Here is a 20,431-nt window from a genome sequence, read left to right on the forward strand (position 1 = left end):
ATCCAAGACTGAGTGTCAGGATGGCATTTTCCTGCAGGGCTTGTCAGGGTTGTTCAATAGATCATAAAGAGAAAATATTGCCCATTCACAAGTCTGAGCTACTGTCCACATGCCAGTAATAGAAACGCTCTTGCTTTGATGTTCATTATCAAGTTGTATGTAAACACGGGTAAATGTTTGGTGTTATTTAATTGCTCTGGTCACTGTTTTCTTGGTTTGAAAGGCAGGTATCTGCTAGGGAGGGGCAGGGCCTCTCTAGGAATGGAGGATACAAATCCCCTCTTCCTAAGTTATTATAATTTAGAAAATTAAAGGGGCTTTCAGGCAGAGATATGGGTGAAGGAATAACAGTTCTTTACTAGTAAGTATAACAAGGTAAATAAACAACAACAACAACCACAGCAATAATAATAAACAGAACCAGGAACCTCGAGGGGCTTTGTTTCACAAAGCCCGGGACAGTCTGATCTCTTGAGACTCCGAGAGCACCAAGCTGGAATGGTGGAAAACTCGGGGGCTGGTGGCTGGAACGGTGCGGGTCCCCAGCAGGCAGGGGGGTGTGGGGCTACAGTGTAGCAAAAAGACAAAAGCAATGCTGTAGAAGCCGCGATGGCCGGACAGGGCTGGCCCAGTTCCAGCAGGGCAGGCAAAGGAGCTCAGAATTACTGGGCACACAAGCAGATGATGGTAGATTTCCCAGGACTGGACTTTCTGTTGACAGTGGACTCCTCCATCAGCAAGCAGCAGCCCGACTGTCCTCTCTCCAATGCCGAGAGCAAGAATAAGGAAGCTGCCCCCAGCTCTGTCGTTTTCTTTTCTCCAAAACTCGCGTGCTCTTCCCCCCCCCCCCCCCCCCCCCCCAATTTTCAGCCATCTCCTTTGTGCTGGTCAAGCACCATCTAAGCACTGATACTTAGTCAATTAGCAACTTACAGGGAAAATTCTATAAGAGACAAAAAGGAACAAACCTATCCCCCAACAGCTGTTCTTGAAGCGCACAAGTTCATGCAACTCCCATTCATATTCCATTCACAGAGGTACAGCTGATGTTCCTGCCCGTTTGCCACTGATCCTGTGTGGTGGCAGACAGGATTGGGGCATTTGGTGATCGTGTGGAGTCCAGGCTCTAAAATGGCTATCACGTGATAATAGCAGTACCAAACTACTCCTCTTGGCTCTTCAGTGATTGCAGAGGAATTGAATTTCACTGATATTTATCCCCTTGTTTTCCTGAATATTTTTCTAAATAAAAATATCCCTGTGAGCAACTTCAAGGGAAAAGCAAGCATTTTTCAGTCTTTTTTATATGACAGCAGCAACACTCTTCATCTTTTGTAAACATTGACTTACTTCTGGTCAGCAGCCATTATTTGCATTTTGCAAATAGAAACAACTGCCTTAAGAAACAACTAAAGGTAATTAGGTCAAAAGAGGATGCAGTTTGCTTTGGCACGGCACAGCTATTTCATAGTTGCAGCAAAAACAGTCTTAAAGTCTGCCTTGCACCCTAGCCCTTGTTAAAACTCTGATAGCGGGTGAATATGTTCAATATTAACTCTATACTCTTAAATAAAAACTGTGACAAATAAATCAGTAAGAGTCTTCAAGGTTTTTCATGTGTAGGTAAAACACATGAAAATATTCATTTTTGGTAAATGAAAAATCTCCAGATTTCTTTTGAGGATAATGGAGCTGCAATGAGAACTCCTTTGCTCAAATAGGTCAGCTTGGATTTTGAGTCTATTCTCTTTTTTCACCCAGTAAATTGTTGCAATTACCTGTGAGGATTATGATTTAAACCCAGCTGGAAGCTAAACTTCATGCAACTGCTCCCTGTCCTCCAGTCACTCACCCACACACTAGAGAGAGAGAGAGGGAGGGGGAGAGAGAGAGAGAGAGAGAGAGAGGGAGAGAAGGCAGAAATATAGGTTGAGATAACAATTTACTGGAAACAACAATGGTAAGATATGAAAATTATAAGTAACAGCAATAATACATCCTAACAACACGGTATAAAAAAGGACTATACAAAAAATGCTCAAGGAATCTAACTAAGCAGACCCAGTGTCATGCAGCTTTCTGAGACAGAGACTACTACGGCACTGTCTTGGTTTGGAAAGACAGGTGTCTGCCAGGGAAAGCTGGAAGCTTCCCTCGGAATGGAGAATGTAAACCGACTCCCCGCCAAATTATAATTTTGCAATTAGGGGCTTTCAGGCAAGGATATAGAAATAGGAATAACAGTTCTTTACTAGGAATATTAAAAATACAAATGTAGTAGTACAAAAAAACAAGCAAGTAAACAAACAAATCCTAGAAACACTGACAGAGTCAGAATACCACCTGACACCCTGTTGGTCAGGGTGTTGGGTGCAGTCCAAATAAATCCTCCTGGAGTATCAGATGTGGTTCTGTTGGAATAGAGGTGATCCTGTAGAAAGGGTCCAGTGGTGGTGAGAGGGGTCCAGTCTTCCTGTGGGAAATCCAGTGGAAAAACTGGCTACCCTGCTGTGCAGAATTTCAGCTTTTATTTAGGTAGGAATGCTTGGCTCCTCCTACTGCATGGAGCATCTCACAATGGGATGATGTAATTGTATCAGTCTTAGTGAGCCTTAATGGCCCATTAACAGAAGATATCCCCCAGAGGGAGGATGGATTGTGGAAGAGATAAGGAATATCGCTCCACCTGGTTTTAACAGCTGGCCATTAACAGAAGGCACCCACCCCCTCCCCCCAGAGTTAAAAGAAAAAACACCTCTTCAACTTGTTTCAACAGATTGGGAACAAAATACACGCTTTTGGTTAAATATTGCAACTCCAGACAGGCACCCATGGCCCTTTCCTTCTTGGACATGAGAATCCCTTACTTCCCCCACCTGGCAGATAAAAATTTAGGCACACCAACATGGCTCAGACAGAGTCCCACATGGCTCTGACATATACATACGTACATGTGCACATACGTACGTCTATAGATATGTCTATAGATATAGATATGTCTATGGATAAATATAGATATAGATATAGATATAGATATAGATATAGATATAGATATAGATATAGATATAGATATAGATGTAGATATAGATATAGATGTAGATATAAAAATGTACTTGTAGAGGTATTATTTCTGTAGTCACTGGCTGTCCCTTCAAGATGTCTGTTGACTTCATGTAGTCCATGACTGTAGGTTCTATCCTCCCTAGACATCTTCCAGAGCAGGAGGGCTTGTGTGCTGTTGGCTGGTTGTGATACACAATTGGTGTATCTGGAGCAGTCCATCCTTGTTGCCCATAGTAGCTATGGCATACGTGGCAATGTCATTCAGCAACCAATATTTTACAATTCAGTATTACAGACTGTTCTCATGCAAAAATCAAACCTACTTGAGGTACACACCATGTTTCCCTGTCCTTCTGCATTACCACCAAGTGCATCCACGCCCTTGAGCAAAAACAATCTCATAGAAGTAGTTGCATTTGCTTGAGGCAGGACTAGTCCAAAATGCCTGCCTGAAGGGCCATCCAGTGGTTGTTTCCACTGTAAACACATAAAGCTTGTCTTAGTGGGTTTGCGATAGTGTGATGTAACCAGTTGTCCTAGAGTGACTTTATGATGCTGGTATCCCCAATCGTCTGTTCTGTTTGTGCTGTATATTGAGTCCTGTGCCTTTAAGACACAGGTTCTAAGAGCAAGGAGAAGCGCGGAGTTTGTTTTGAGAAAACTGCCTGACTCCTCCACGTTCTTCTCCAGACAGGTGTCTGGTGAAGGCTTGGAGAGTCTGCAGGACAGAGATTTTTTTTGCTTTTGGTTAGTTTCAGCTAGCTGGGGCAGAGAAGTTCCCTGGACTGTTTTTTTTCCTTTTTCTTGTAACTGTTTAAACCTGCTCTGGACTGAAAACCCAGGGGAGCACTGGGGGCTGCACCTGCGGCCCACCAGGGCCTGGACCTCGGCATTTTCCAGCAGTGCCGGAGAGACTGGGACTGATGAAAGACTGAGAGAGAGCCGGGCTACACCCACGGTAGGAACTTTCTCAGTTTGCCATCTCACTCCAAAATGAGAGGTTTTATTATTTCATATTATTCATTCTTTATACTTGTATGCACTTTGTTTGTTAAGTAAAATAGTTTTTTCCACTTTTCTCCAAAGAAGTTTTTACTGAACCAGTTAGAAGAAAGGACCACTTAGGTTTTCTTCCCAGAGAGATCCTATTCAAGGGTTTTCTCCCAAATTTGTCCCTAAACCAGGACACCAGTCTGCCACAGTTTGTGGTAATCAGGGAGAGAGTATCCATGGTTAAGTCTACCCCTCAATCTTGAGCCCATTTGGATGTTGCATCTCTTCCCTGATGAACGAGACATCATGGGTACATTGAGACAGAAATAATTCTCTCAGATCCACCTGAGACACTTCAACCTTGGCAGCTCAATCCACCTCTCCATTGTTTTGATATTCTTCAGTTGCCCAGCTCTTGGGCACTGTGCACCTACATGATGCACTTTACAGCCAACTTCTCCAGCTGGCCAGAGGTGCCACACTTCAGCAGACCACATGGATTTCCGTCTGCACTGCCAATTGGTCTTTTTCCATTGGTCCAATCACCCCTGCAGAGCATTTGCTGCCATTGGCAAGTTGGTGTAGAGATAGAGCACTGGCCATTTCTCTCATTCAGTGATGTCTAGAGCCAGCTGGACAGCTTTCAGCTTTGTGAATGACTGGATCACCTTGTCCCTCAATAGTGTACGACTCCATGCATTACCTTTCCTCTTTCAGTTTGTCCCTACAATATATCAGAAACTGTCAGTGAAGAGAGCGCCTCACTTTTCATTTTCTGACAGCTGATTGTAGTGTAGGACCTCCTCAGCATGCACAACCCTTTCCTCCTCTGGTGATGATAATCCAAAATTTTCACCTTTGGGCCAGTTTGTGATGTTGTAATGGTTTTAATTTAATAAAACTGGGCAGAAACACCAATTAATGTAGGGATTTTAGTGTTAATATTTTTGTGGGAGGGAGAGATCAGGAGAAAAAATAAACAAAGCAGGGTTAAGCTTAAAAATGAACAAATATAGTTTTATTAACATATATTAAAAGACTGAGAAAAGAAAAAAAAGTTGAGAAACAAGAAAAAAACTGAAACAGAATGATACCTTAAAACCTTCTTTCCTCTTACAAACTACTAACTTTCTCATTGAACAGCATAGAAAGACACAACTTAGGGTTTTCAGTCAGTTTCACCACTTAGACATAACTACTCATTAGTTAGGAGAAAAGTCTTTCTAAGATCTTTTTATGAAGACGTTTGCTACAAGACAAAATAATCCAGTGCTCTCAATGTTACACCTTCTGCTGCTGCCCGGAGTTTTCGCAGACTGTGATGTTCTATCCACAGAGCTTCTCAGTGTATCTGGGGTAATATTTACCAATACTTCTGATCTAAAATTATCTTTGTCTCAAAACACTGAGACCTCCTTTTTGACCCAGGAGCGGGGTTTTCAAAGTTCCCAAATAAATCTCTATTTTGATTAGAATAGCATTCTACCCAAATAACACTAAGATGCTGCAAAAAGCAGTTTATTTCTTCATAATTTACCTTAGGAAAGTCCAGTTAAAAATGTCCACTTCTTCAATCCTATTCCAATATTATTAGTTCTTTCACTTCTCATTTAACTGACTTCAAGCAGTGTCTGTTCCATCTATCTTCTGTTTTCTTCTTCTTTCTCCCGAGGAAGAATTGTGCTTTAAAAGTTCCGTGATGCTATGAAAAGGTTAAATTTTGCCTGGGCTTGCAAAGGCCACGTGCATGCGCTGGGCTGGTAGAAGAAAGCAGCAAATGTCCTTTTTTCCACCCCTCGGTCTCATCCAGGGCGGTCCAGCTCGGAGCTATTACCAAGCTGTAAAAAGGCTTCACTTGGGCTGCTTTCATGCGAGCAGCAGCTCTCAGAGGGCTCGGCTGGGCCCGGCCCAGCGCCCAGAGGCAGAAGGGCCCGACCTGGGCCTCCCCACCCCGCACTGCATGCGGACAGCAGTTCTCAGAAGCCCGGCCAGGCCTGGCCCAGCCGGCAGTGGGGGGCTAACTTGGGCCCCCCTGCTCTCCATGCGGGCAGCAGCTTCTGAAAATCCAGCTGGGCCCGGCCCGGCCGCCCAGAGGGGCAGCAGAGCCCGACCCGGCACGGGCCCGGCCCAGCCACAGTGCTACCTCATGGCAGATCCCCGAAGCGAGAGCGTGGGCGGTCAGAAGCGGATTAGTTTTAAATGTTCCTTCCAAAGTCACACTGACAGTTCTCATTGGTCAACTTAGCTGTCAATATCCCAGCTTGCTTTCTGATAGGTCCTTGTCCTCCCCCCACCCCCAATTTACGCTACAGTTAGGGCGGGGAAAATTTTACATTTCTCTATATCTAGAAAACAAAATTGTGCCAACCCATGATAGAGGAGTTCAAAGATCCCTGGGTGATTGAGGTTTCCTGTTTGAGCTTGCTGTGTGGTCAGAGCAACCCATTCATTCCAGGCAGCATCTGTGGCATGAGGCGTGGAAGACACTTTCTCTTTGAACCTCAGCCCAACACTGGCAGTCAGGATACCAGAAGAAGCTGTGCTTCGGTGCCAATCCCTTCTGAGGCAACTCAAACCCCATTATAATCTGCAAGGATCTCTTTTCCAGCTGGGGTATAGAAGGCCTCAGTTTCTTTGTATCCCTGACTCTGGAACTTCAGGGCTCATCCTTGAGTCTCCTGGATATCTTTTGCCGGGATTTCAGGAAGGACCATTTCACCTGGCTGCAGTGTAGAGCATATTTTTCACACCTTTTCTTGTCCAGATTGGCCCAAGGACTACTCCATGAATAATCTCCTGTTTCATTTGTTCAAAAGCTTGCTGTTCAGGACCTCACCTGAAATAATTCTTCTTTAATGCCACTTGAGGGAGAGGCTTTACGGTCTGACTGTGATCTGGAGTATGCAGTTTCAAACCCCACAGCACCTAGGAAAGCCTGTGTTTCCTTCTTGCTGGTTAGTGGGGACATAGCTGCTATTTCATTGAACAGATCCATTGAGATCCATTGTCAGATCCATTGAGATCTGACAATGCTCCTCCTGCCATTTACTCCTAAACCTGAATTTCCCAGGAAGGTCCCTTGGCCTATTTGGGGTTATGGCAAAACCAGCCTTCAGCTGATGTTGAATGCCTGAGAAGTTTACTTTTCAATTTGCTTACTGGCTGCAAAGAGTTTTCTCTCGAAAGCAGAATAAACATGCCTACTACTATACTCCAATGGGCTTTCTCTGTCTGTCACCAAAGATTTGTATCTTTGTAATTCCCTAACTCAGGTGGATCTCAGCTAGAAATAGGTGTTAGAAATATTTCCTAACATATTTCAGTTTGACTTCCAACAGGTTGCGGCCTTGGGAGATTTTGCACCATTTTTCAAGGTGAGGGGTAAAGAGTGCTACAAAATCACTACTGAACCTGCTACAAACCACTGCTCAGCTTTCTAATAGCCCTAAATAAGGTCTTCTTTCTCTTAGGAAATTCCTTCATATAATTTTCTCTGCAGTTTCTTGGTGCCCTAGGGATGATTGCACAGGTGATAAGAGGTAGGCACCCAGCAGTTCTATGCAGTATTCTTCAGAATTCTTATTAGAACTATCAAATATGCATTCATATGATTGGAGCAATGAGCAGCACATACTTCAACATATTCTGGAGTGTGCAGCGCAGAGCAAGTGCATACCAACAAAACAAAGAGGAAAGGAAAAGATGAGGGTAAAATCAATAACTTAATCTCTCACACTGGCCTCTTTGTGTGAAATGTGTTAATAAAACACATACAGAGATATTTATTTTAAAAAAGAAACCATTTTATTCTTGTTGGTCTGATTGTCTCTAGTATAGTCAGTTCCATTTTTGTGTATGTTCATAGTGTGCTCCTCTCTTTTTAATTTTGAGATCAAATTTGCATCTCCATGCGAGATTCAGAGTTTCCTTTGTCTCAGTGGGCCTTTGAGTGGATTCAGGAATCCAGCAGTTCCAAGGTCTTCACAGGACTAGAGACTCACAAGGTCTCTGAGAGGAGCTGGAATGGACTTGTATCTCTTTTGACGGGAAGGAATTTTACAGATTGTGGATTGACAGAGATGGTTTGACCTATACCTATACTCTTTGAATATCATGGAAGGGTTTTGGAGGCTTTAAAAATGTGGAAGAGTTGAAATAGATGAACATCTTCTACAAAATAAAGTACAAATTGTGTATCTTCAACATTAAATTTTTAAGTGCTGAGGGTACGGCTTAACCTGTGTCATCTAAAAATTTGCTGAAGTCTTTACCTCAATAGGGAGGTGAGGGATATCATCTTTTTAAATTTATAGATTGTAAAGACCTCTTTTGATCTGATGATTGTAAATGGATCAGTTTTGAAAGAGTGAAACAGAAAAACAAAAACCAAACCATTTTAACTGGAAATTCAGATTAAGCATTCAACTATATTGAAAATACAGTCAGACATGATTCCCTAAACATTAATTTTTAGAAGTGAAACCAGGGACTTATTTCCAGGTCAAATAATATGGACATGCAGTTGAATTTCAGGAACTCACAGGTGTTGAAGCTGAACCTGTCAGCAATCAGTTGAGTGAAACATGCTTGCATGGAGAGAAGAGAGTGCTTTTTAAGCTATATAGATAATTACCCTTATCCAGGAAAGAATGTTAGAAACCTTTCCCTGTGTCCAAGACAACACGAGAGGAATCACCTACAGCAGGTGCCTGAAGCCTTGGATATAGTTGCAATTCATAATTATTCATAGCCCCGTAATTATTCTTTGCAATACTTGATTGTACAATAACATAGAGCAGTTTGGTACTAGTAATGTAGAAATAAGTACTGTGCTATTAGTAGAAGCTGCTAGGGAAGCTTTGCAAAGAACCATGCCCAAGTGCAATTTTGGCAGTTTATTATTCCAGACTCTTGGGATTCCAGGATGAAATATTATTTAGGCACACAGTTGCCGGCTGGCAAGGAACCCAGAGGTTCTTTTGATCAGTTGGAGTGAATCCAAAGCTTAAAAAAATGTAGTTTTACATTGTATGCACTCTATAATGCCAGCACAGGATCCAGCATGTTGGAAGCCTTGACTTAGACTGTAGCAGTTGTGTGCTAAAATGGACTTACAGTGTGCACAAAAAAAGGGAGAACACGTTGAAGAGTAAAACTCAGCAGAAAGGCCTGGGATGGATGACTTAGCAGGACAGCTTTTGATCTGTCCATGGAAAAGCAAAACCAGGAAATTACTGTAGTGTGCTGATCAAAAAATAGAATATTGTTTTGTGAAAGATGAAGGCCACATTAAAACTGAAAATCCTGGGATTCAACGGTGTGTTACATGAAAATGAATATAATTTATCAAGATGCACTTATCCCTTGGTGCCCTTGTTTTCTTGGATTTTTTTTTTTGTTTTGTTTTGTTTTGTTTTGTTTTTCTTCCCCTCACCTCTCTCTTTTTAAACCAATAAAACCAGAAAGTAGCAGGTGCCACAAATTTCTCCCTGAGCTAAATAGAGCCTTGATCTACTCTTATATGCTTGCCAACGAGGCTTGTTGTTATTGCTATATTTAGTGTTGGAAATAAAAGATGTTGAGATACAGGTTGAAGTGTGGCACAAATGGGCAAAAGTCAGAAAAATTTGTATATAGGCAGTATTCAATCGTTTATATGCCAGTCCACATACATAATGAACTCTTGCTGTGACAGAATGCAGCAAGAAATAGCAGTTACGCATTTTTAAATTTGTTTTCTCACTTGTTTGCATAGGAGATGTAATTTTCCTTAATGTTTGAGTGTTTGGGTTCATCTGAAGAGTAATAGTGGATAGTTATATCAAGAATTCACTCCCTTCATGTTTGCAACCACTTTTACTGCACTGGGAAAGATAAATGTAACGGGAGATTTCTTATGAGTAGAGTACTGGACTGAGATGTTAATTGTTGTTTTTAATGCAAGCCCTAGCAAAGAAGCAAGAACTATTTCCTCCTCTTGTCCTCTTAATTACCTCTTCTTTGCACAGCTAAAATGAAGCTTTGAGTTCTTTGTACAGCTAAAAGGAAGATTTGAGTTCATTGCCAGAATATTCCAGTTACCTGGTCAACAATATTTCATTCTGGAGTCTAAACAACAGCTGCTCACTGCAGTGTGAAATGATGTGATGGGAACAGCCACATGAATTGAGTCCCTATTTCTTTCCTGAGTCCTTCTTTCCCCTTGCTTGCTTTGCTTTCTGGTGCAGGTAGAAATACCTGAGGGTCAAAACCCCCTTTAATAAATGAGAATCACATTTGCTACAACTGTCAGCCACTTGGAAAGTTCCAGGGTTTTGTCTGTCCCGCTGTGAGAACTGTTCCTCCAACACACTCAGAAGCACTTAAGCACTGACCAGGCAACAAGATTGGGATCTTTCTGGTATACTGGCTGAAAACCTAGAGAGAACAATGAAGAAATACAGGAAGAAAAATTAAGATGTTACCATATCTCAGAATCTCTGCTCAGTAGGCATGTAACAAAGCTGGGACATAATTTTCCCTCTGGCAGAAAGTTGGAGGCCTTGGTTCCCAGAAATCTCTCTTGATTGCAACTGCAAAATGGAAACCAATTTTCACTTCCATGTGTTCAACAAATTTTCCCCACCCATTTCAAAACTCAAACCTGTGTAAATCTTATTCAGACCCCTCATGCTGTTAAACACTAATCCTTTGTTACACCTTTCTTGGTTTATTCTGGGGGTCACAGGCAGTGACTACAACATCTCTGGATGAGTATCCAGTATGCCCTTGATATTCAAGTCCCTGTGCTCCTTAACCAGCAAGATTTCTCAAAGTGAGCCTTCATTCAAGCAGAAATTTCCTAAAAAGTTACCTAAAGACCAGTTTTGTTTACCTCTCTCTTTCTCTGGCATGGAGACAATCTGTCATCTATTGCTTTCAAGGCAATGTTCTATGACCAGTTCTTGAGACATCTCTATTTGCCAGAACCTGGTATAAGCTGCCATCATAGCTTACCAGCAATTATTTAACAAGGAGCACCTTCCCTTTCATATCCTGAAATTCTTTAGTCCTAAAAGTATTAGTGGTCCTTGTCCAGCAGCCTGAATGTAATGAATCTGACTTTTCCTAAAATGTGTTGTTTTGGTTAGTGCTTAATTATCCAATAATCTTGTGAGTCTTGTTATTAATGTCCAAACCTCACCTTCAAGCTACAAACTTGCATTTTATCTCGATAAATTCTGACATATGATGATTATGGCATTTTTTATAGTAAAAGAGCTTAAGGATAATGGATGAGAAAAAATGATATTGCTGTGGTATTGATAACCTGAATATCAGCTTTCAAAGAAGTACCAGGCACAACGTATCAGCACCATCTGCTGCCAGTGAGGACAAACTACATGGCTTCTTGGATATCGGTTTGGATATATTTTGCAGTGAGCCACAAAATTTCAGCCACACTTCTAGCACCTAAGTGAAACAGTTAAACAATCGGCTGTATATGTTCCATTATGAGGAACCTAAAATGAATTTATGGTGAAAAAGAAATAAAGACACTTAACCCAGATGACTGCATTTTGCTTTGTAGACATATCAGTGAGATGCTGGAAGCATTACAGAAGTGATACACTTAGCTGTGTGCAAGTTATCTAAAATAAATCTCTGTTTAAAATTCAGTTACTGTCTCAAAGTGGCAGCAAAGCTCTTATCTAGTGCATGTTTTTCAGAATATTATGTGCTTCAGGTGAAGAAGAATGTATTAAGGATATCCTTGGTGTTATAATACCTTCCATGACAATCTAACACATCCTTCTCAACAAACACAATGAAGTTCAGACTTCCCCACGTCACTCCTGTTTATTTTTATTTACCACTGACTTCACCTAGGGAGGCCCTTACCTTAAGGCTGCTACCAAATGTAATATCTTGGCATATTTCCCATTGCTAATCCATGTTCAGTAGAAATTTTATAGAAAACCTCCACGTCATTAATTATAATCCATTAATGATGCATGTATGTATGCACAGGTTGGCATTTCACAAGTAGGAATCACTGCTTGTAACACCAGTTGCAGTGGATCATATTTCTTACTCTTTAATGAATTGCTCAGCATTAATTAATCCTATTTCTAATTCACTTGAACCAAACCTTGTTGACTTTGAAAGACTTTTGACTTTTATTCCAGTGTACAGTCGTGTAGCTCTCAACTGCAACCTCTTTCCCTCCCACTATCAAACAAACTGCACGGTTACAGGTTTTCTCATCTGAAAGAAACTTTTCAGTGTGAGAAAAAAGTTTGTTAAGAGCCTCAAACACTGGTCTGATAGGTAACAGTTCAATACAGTTCACTTGAGTGTTGCTGATTTATTGAGTGTTCAAGCGAGCTGGCTTTGCAGTGCATGCCAGAGTCTGCTGTTAGGCAGGGTGACTATATTTTGGCCGTGCTCGTTAAACGTTAGTCTTGTAGGAAAAAACTCACATTCAGTTAAACGAGCAACTGAAGCATTGCAAACAATCCTTTGTGAAGCTATGCTAGCAGTGCCTTGTGTGCTGTTTGTTTTACAGAAAGCATTAAGAAGGCGCTGAGTGACCCAGCCACTTTGTATGCTGGGTGTGCTTACTTGTGCCCTTACCAGCACAAAGGGAGGTAATAAGGTGACACTTTTTTTGAAATAGTTTTACTTTGATTTGGCAAAACAACTCCATCAACTGATATTTAATTATTGCTTAATACATGTGCATCAATAAAAATATTGTGCTCCGTCATCCTCTTTACATGGTCTTTTTTTTTTTTTTTTTTTTTTTTCCCCTGTAGATGTGAAGCATGCATCTGCAAAATAGAATTAGGTAAGAAATAAGAAATCATATGAGAAGATTTTTGTAGAAGATTTTTTTTTAAATTGGTTCAAATAATTATATTCCAATGGAAAACTTAGAAAAATATTTCCTGGTTTCTAGAAACAGTGAGAAAGCAAAGAGTACTTTCAGCATAGTTTAAAAAGTGGTACTCTGTTTCTTACTCTTAGAACAAAACCACAATTTTAATGCTGTTTCTAACATCCAAAAGCTAGAAATAAGAAAAATTCTTATTTTTTGTGAAATGATCTTTCACACTTTGTGTACCTTCATCTGTCTCTTAAAAACCTGGGTGGTGTCACCCCAAATTTTGACACTATGACAAGGACTGAAAAGGAACGGTTCTGAACTTACATTAAAAAAAATACACTCTACGTACCAGCAACCCTTCTCTTTCTACCTCTTTCGATTTAATGAAACCCTATCTTTAAAAAAAAAAACATGTTTCATTTTTTTCCTATCAAACTTGTGCTCAGGTTTTCTCAGATGAAGTGAGTGCCTAAGTATGTGTATTGTCCCTCCGGCAGGCCAACTCCATAAAACACATGCACTAGCAGCTCATCTGCGGGCACTAAGCGATTCTTCACACTTTCTCCTACAACTTCTCCCTTCGCCTGTCACGTAAGGATGGCAGGGGGGTTGTGGGTGTTTTTTGGTGGTTGTTTTATTTTTTATTTTTTTTTTTTTTTTTGTTTTTTATTTTTTTTTTTATTTTTGAGCGTGGTAGTGTAAGATGGTGGTGAGGTTTTGTTCCTTTTGGGTTTAGAGACCTGCGCTGGCCGTTTGCTCAGTCTCGTCAGTTTCAGAGGGCCTGGCTTGAGTGCCTCGGAATAACACTGCTCCCAGACCTCGCTCCCTGTGCGGTGGTGCTCCTCACAGCAGGCGAAGTGTCAGCGGAAACAGCGGATGTGAGAAGTGAGGGGGCCTGTGTGTAGCATATGCTAAAGAGACGGGCAGCAAAGCTGGTGAGGGGTCTGCAGCACAAGTGCTGTGAGGAGCAGCTGAGGGAGCTGGGGGTGTTTATCCTGGAGAAAAGGAGGCTCAGGGGTGATCTTACGGCTCTCTACAACTGCCTGAAACGGGGCTGTGGCCAGCTGGGGGTCTGTCTCTTCTTCCAAGCAACCAGTGACAGGACAAGAGGAAATAGCCTCCAGCCATTAGGTTTAGGTTGGACGTTAGAAGGAATTTCTTCACGGAAAGGGCGATTAGACATTGGAATGGGCTGCCCAGGGAGGTGGTGGAGTCACCATCCCCGGCGGTGTTTAAGAACGGACTGGATGCTACGGTACTTAGTGCCCTGGTCTAGTTGACTTGGTGGTGTTTGGTCATATGCTGTATTCGGATGATCCCAGAGGTCTTTTCCAACCTAACTGATCCTGTGATTCTGTGGAGCCGTGGTTCTGTGAAGCTGCCCTAGCCCCATTCCCGAGGCAGGGAGAAGGAGCCGAGCGATGGCAGCCCCGCGCCGCGGCGCAGCCACGGGGCAGTCCCAGGGGTCGCGGCTGGGGCGGTGACACAGCGGCCTCGGCGAGGCGGGCAGCGGCCGCCCGGGGTGGCGGTCTGGCGGGCTGCCCGTGCCCCATGCCGAGCCAGGGCTCCTTGGCACCGGCCGCCGCCGCCGCCCTGCCCGCGGAGCCGCGGGAGCCGCCGCGCCGGGCGCTTTGCCGCCGGCCGGGACCGCCACCGCGCAGCCCGGTCCCGCCGGCGGGACGGGACAGCGCTTCCCGCCTCGGAGGGCGCGCCTGCGGGATGCTTAAAGGGCGGCGTGCGGCGCCGGGGAACGGTGCGGTGGGCGGCGGAGCGGCTGGCACCGCCTCCCAGGGGGACCGGCGCCCCGGGGGCTGGCCGGGCTATAAGTTTCCCTCCGCACAGGTTTCCGTGAGAGCAGGCAACCTGCCACGCACCTGCCCGGAGCCGACCCGCTGGGAGGGATCCTGCTCCAGACCAGGGCACCTCTCCTCAGCGGCTTCAGCCAGCCCCGGCGGAGACGGAGCGGAAATTAGCAGAACCCGTCCGGAGGACCAGCAGGAGGCACGAGGGCTTGCTTTGGTAACAGTGCCCGTGGGGGTGCAGGGGCCGCCTGGGGTGCCTGGGGGAGGACCGGTCCTCCTCGGCCTCTCTGCCCTGTCCCGAGGCCGTGGCTCCCAGGGAAGCCTCCCCAGCAACAAGGCTGGATGGAGGGTGGTTTAGGGTGAATAAACTGGGCTGCGCGGTTGCTAAGTGGTCTCTCTCTCTCTCTTTCTCTCTCTCTCTTTTTTTTTTTCTTTTTTTTTTTTTTTTTTCCCCAAGCGCGATGCCATGAGAACGCTTGGAAAAGACCTAACGTGGATCGGAAATCGAAGCCCACTGAGAACGGCTAAGGTAAGGACAGGCACAGGCGTTTGCACCCCTTTGTATGCACTGAACTGAGAGTTCCACTGTACATTTCTGGGGGACAGAGGGAGAGAGGGAAGAAGAAGGGAAGAAAACTTTGGAAAATAACTGATTTTGAAAAGTACCTGCACAACATGTAACTTTTATTCTTTTCTATTAATGCTTGTGACACTTCCTCAAGTGTAGTATCTGCAATGTCAGAAAAACACAAGTTATGGTCGATAGACATCTGTTCAGGGAAGGACACAAAAACACCTTCGGGCTTCTCTGCTGGTGCCCTAGAGGGACTGCTTACTCTTTAAAAGCAAAAGTTACTTGACCTGGTTAAAGGAGTTGTATAGATTTGCAGGGCTCTCTTTTCATGGGCACTGCAAACTCAGTTACCTACATTTAGAGGGTGGTAAATTACAAAGGACACAACCAAGTATTCACAAGTACAGTAGGAAGCTAGGTAGGAAACTCATTATTCACAAAAACAATTGCTGAACAGTGATCAATAGGTAAAATACTGGCAGCTTGTATCTTAAGGAGTTGACATGAATCACAAAAACAGGTAGGACTGTAACATGCAGACTGATGGAGTGGGAAGAGAAGGTGGTTGTGGGATTGAGCATACTGAAAAACACTGAGGCAGGAGATAAGCAGTATGCCATTACTGTGACAATATAGAAATGTGATCTCTAGCATGCTGAGAATGTTGCTTCAACACATATATCTTACGTAAGTGCTCCCTTTGGGAAAAGCCATGTTGCTGAAGTGAGCAACGATTGAGCTCTGGCAGACAAAACTTTGGGTTTGATGGTGAAGGGGAACTAATGGCCAAAACTGAAGAGAATCTAACAGTCTGGCAGTGCATGTTAGCTGGCTGTTGTCCCTGATGTGTCCACAGCTGCTAGCTGCACTCCATATTGTTTCATTCAAAAGCATCACAGAAAACTCAGAGGTGGCCTCCTTTTGCTGTGGAACAAGAAGAACTCAATTAGCCAGTACTTTCTGTGGCTGCTAACAGCAGCAGCACTCAAGGAAGTAAATGTTTCATGTTTTGTTTTGTATCGAGTTAAGATTTATTTTGAGTGATTTAAGACCAATTCTGAAGGAACAAAGTGAAGGCTCCAAATACAGTATTAATTGGCTTTTATACAAAGTGTCTAACTCAGTACCTCCTTTCCAGCGTGACTTCAAAGGACTTTCAATCAAAATGGATGTCAGAGGTAAAAATTTTACCTCCATCCAGAAAAAATTCATAAGCTTCATTCCTGAAACCTTTGTTTGTTCTCCATTAGATGGCTCTAAATAGAGGTATGCTGTGGCTTGTAACCTACAGGTAAGTTGGACTATGGAATAATCACAGATAATTCTAATTTCAAAACAAAATTGACTACACTGAGTCTGACTCTGGGCTCCCCTAGATTTAGGGTAGGGTTGCAACAGTGGCCATAAGTAAGTGTCCACAGAGAAAAGGTCTGAAGTAACATGATACAAATTAGCCAGTGGAGGTATTCCTACCAGTTATATTCCACACTATACTGGTATTCCTGCAACTAAGACAAGAAACGGTTTGCAACACTGTTCCTCTTGGACAGTTTGGGAACTCCACACAGGGTTTATACTACTGATCATACTCTGGTCTTCCTGAGTCAGACACTTATCCGAGACATCTATTTCTTGACACTGTATTCTCTTTTGAACTTGTATATATACACGTAGGAAACACAAATTTTTAAACATGCTGAATTTAGGTAAAAAATAAGGAAAGTTTCCAGGCATATTTTTTCAGTAGGCACGTCCCTCATAAGGGCTCTGTGTCTGGTAGGCAGTGTATTGCTAGTTGACTGCTGTACCTAATACAGCAGTCACTGCTACACTGTCACCAGCTGCAGGGCTGGCTCACCGCTGTTTCAAGGCAATTCCTTTGGAAGACGCTGGTATTCATGCAGGAATTCATGAAGGTGGTGCAGCTGTGTGTGATGGGACGGCAGTGTATGTTGGCTGCTTGAAATTCCGTCAGCAGCTAACATGCAGCTGCTCTCTTTTCCCACATACCTTGGTCATCAAGATGGAGAGCTACTACTTTTGTGTGAGAAATCTTTTTGTTTCTCCTGATTATTGGTTTCTTTGGCTGTCAGGCAAACACAAGTGGTATCTTGTATTTCCATTAGTCTAACAAGAGTGAGAATTTTTGATTGATTTAGGCTCTGGTGTCCATCTACTTTTAGATACCAAGGTAACAGGAGGTTTTTAAATACCTGAACCAGGTAAATAATTCAAATATATATTTAAAAAAAAAAAAAAAAAAAAAAAAAGCTCTTGGGAGCTTTTTTAAAGCAAGAGCAGCACAGTTAAAAACTTCACATGTGTTTTAAGTTTGTTTTTAAATTTTTTAATAGTAATATTTGGCAAATTAAGCCTGATAGTTTTTTGAGAGGTGTTTTATGTTTATTTATTTTTAATTGAGTAATTAGAGTCTTCAATGGCTTAAAGTCACTTTCACTAACTTCCTAAATACTATATCTGAAAAATAATTACTTTTCCATCATACGTGGTTTAAAAAGTCAGCCTTAGAGTTTTTCTTCACTCATTGTTTTTCCAAATAACTTAATTTGTTAACATCAATGCATTAAAACACCTGCACATAATCTTACCAACCACACAGTGTGAACAGGACATAGCACTGTACTTGGAACAATAATGGCTAGAAGCACATTGATCTTTTTGATTCATGTTGCACTGTGAGCTTCTGTCAAACATGCTGCCACAGCCATAAATTAAATATATATATATAAAAAGATATATATAATATAAATATATATATATAAAATTTATGGCTGTGGCAGCATGTTTTATATATATATATATATATATATATATATATATATATATATATATAAAAGTGTTAATTTTATCATCATCCCGGCACTTTAGGCATCTACAGAGTACCAAAGAAAGTCTTTGTTGTTACTTGTTTTATCTAGGTGTTGCTGTACGTGCCTTGGACAGTGAAGAGAAAGAGCACTAGTGCTGGTGAAGGCGTGCAGAGTCACAGCCATCCCTCTGTTGTGTGTGGTGATTAGGCAGTGTATTGTTAGTTAGCTGTTCCTCACACACCAGCAACTGACTACACTGTCAGATTAGCACATCACTGTCGATACAAGAATATAAACACTGCTGTTATGAATATCTCATAGGTCCCCAGCTGGTTCAGTGCCTGCCTGGTCCCTTTGGCTGAAGGGAGCTGTGCTAGGTTAAGTAGACTGAGTGAATGCAGGATTTAAAATAAAGTGTAACTGAGAGTACAGAAGTAAATGTAGTTGTATTTCACACATTTATATAGCTACCATAACTGTTTTTTAAACAATCTACTGAATTATGTAAATTAACATGGATTAGGTAACAGTTTCAGGTCTGAACCCTATGTGAGTATGTTTCTCTTACAACACCAAGTGTTTGAAGGGACACTGATGTATTGCCTCAGCAAGCATTTTACTTGATTTTAAGGGAACATGTACTACTGTCGACTGATACAGATATAGATTATTTTCGCTCCCGGGCAACTTTTTGGAAAGAGAAGCTCACAGTTAAACGGTATTTTTTTTAGAAAATAAGGATACTGTCAGACCTAAGGAGTGAAGGAAGCTTGAGATGGGAATGAAGGGTAAGGGTGAAAGATGCAGCAGGTTATGCTCAAATGGAAATAAAATAACTCTAACACTCATGGACTGACCTTTGAGCATCATAGGAGGGTAGTTTAATCTTAAACTGGGGGGCTTATTCAAGGATCCTAGAAATAAATGCTGAAGTTTGCCTTTTTATATGGTATTGTAAATTAACTCCAAGTGGATATTTATATAGACATGCATTCACACTACTTTCTTGGCTTTTGACTATAGATAAATGTTTACATAACAGTATTCTGACTTTCATTTTATTTATTTTCCTTTCCAAGTGTGTGTGGATTTGACCATTAAAGATGCTTTATTTTTACCAGACAACTGGTAATGTACTTTTAACAAAGGAGTGATTAGTTTATCAATGAATAAATATTATAATATCTATATTACATTGGAAGAGCTGGCATGTCTCATGGTATATGAGTAATACAAACACACTGAGTTTTTGTTAAGGAGGTGTTTTGTTTGTTTGTTTGTTTGTTTTAGGAATGTTAATTAGCAGTAAATTTTGAAAAACTTAAACTGTGTAGAATCAGGACTGAACAGTACCTATCCTGAAATTTCTTCAGAAGACGGTTGTAGTGCATTGTGACTAAATTGAGGAATAAGAAGTTCCTTGATTGTTTTCTCAGACAAAATCTTCTTTTTCTAGGACCCTGGAATGAATACAATTCAGGACGCTGTGAGTTAATTAATTCTGTCCATTTGTTTGCTAATATCACGTGCTATTTCTGAATACCAGGAAAGACACTTGATCTTAAGGCTGGCATTGAGATATTTAAGATTATATTGTGTCCTCTTAAAAACAATATGAGCTTTAGTGAGCGAGTCATGAACAAGGTGTACACATTTCCTCTCCTCCTGTTCCCTTCCAAACAAGAAAATTGAACCACACTGTTTATCTTGAGTGTTTTAAGGACCCAGGTGAAATTTCCCATATACTGAATAACTCTCCGGCAGTACCAGGACTAAAACAGGTGGTTTTTGGGGGGGTCTTCCATTAACAACACACAACATTTTTTTACACCTACCCTTTTTTATTCAATGATACAAAACCCAGGGAGCTTTGGCGGTTCATATGAACGTTCATGCATGTTTTAGACTTGCACATTTTCAAGCTAAGATATCCACCTCTTGTGGGGAAAACATGTCCTGCCACTTAGTTCCACAGACCATCGACTGCTCCCAGTGAGGGGAGAGGGTCCATGTCTCAGCTGCCTTCCTGCTGCACCAAAGCAGCAGAGACGTATGACAAAAATCACCTGACATGTCCCACTATGTGTTCTCATACTGCACATGCAGTAGGAGTAAAAGGCAGGACCTCAACATAAGAACAGGCACTGTCTTGACAGATTTGATGTGGAATCTTGTGGGATAATGGCAAACAGTGCAGAGGCTGGTCTAAAACACCAGCAGCAGGTTCATTTGCTCTGATGAGATTTTTACATAATCCTTCACTGGGCTCTGAAATTTTAAGTGGATGAAATTGTCATGC

Source organism: Hirundo rustica, chromosome Z (genome assembly GCF_015227805.2).
Source record: "Hirundo rustica isolate bHirRus1 chromosome Z, bHirRus1.pri.v3, whole genome shotgun sequence".
Taxonomy (NCBI): Eukaryota; Metazoa; Chordata; class Aves; order Passeriformes; family Hirundinidae; genus Hirundo; species Hirundo rustica.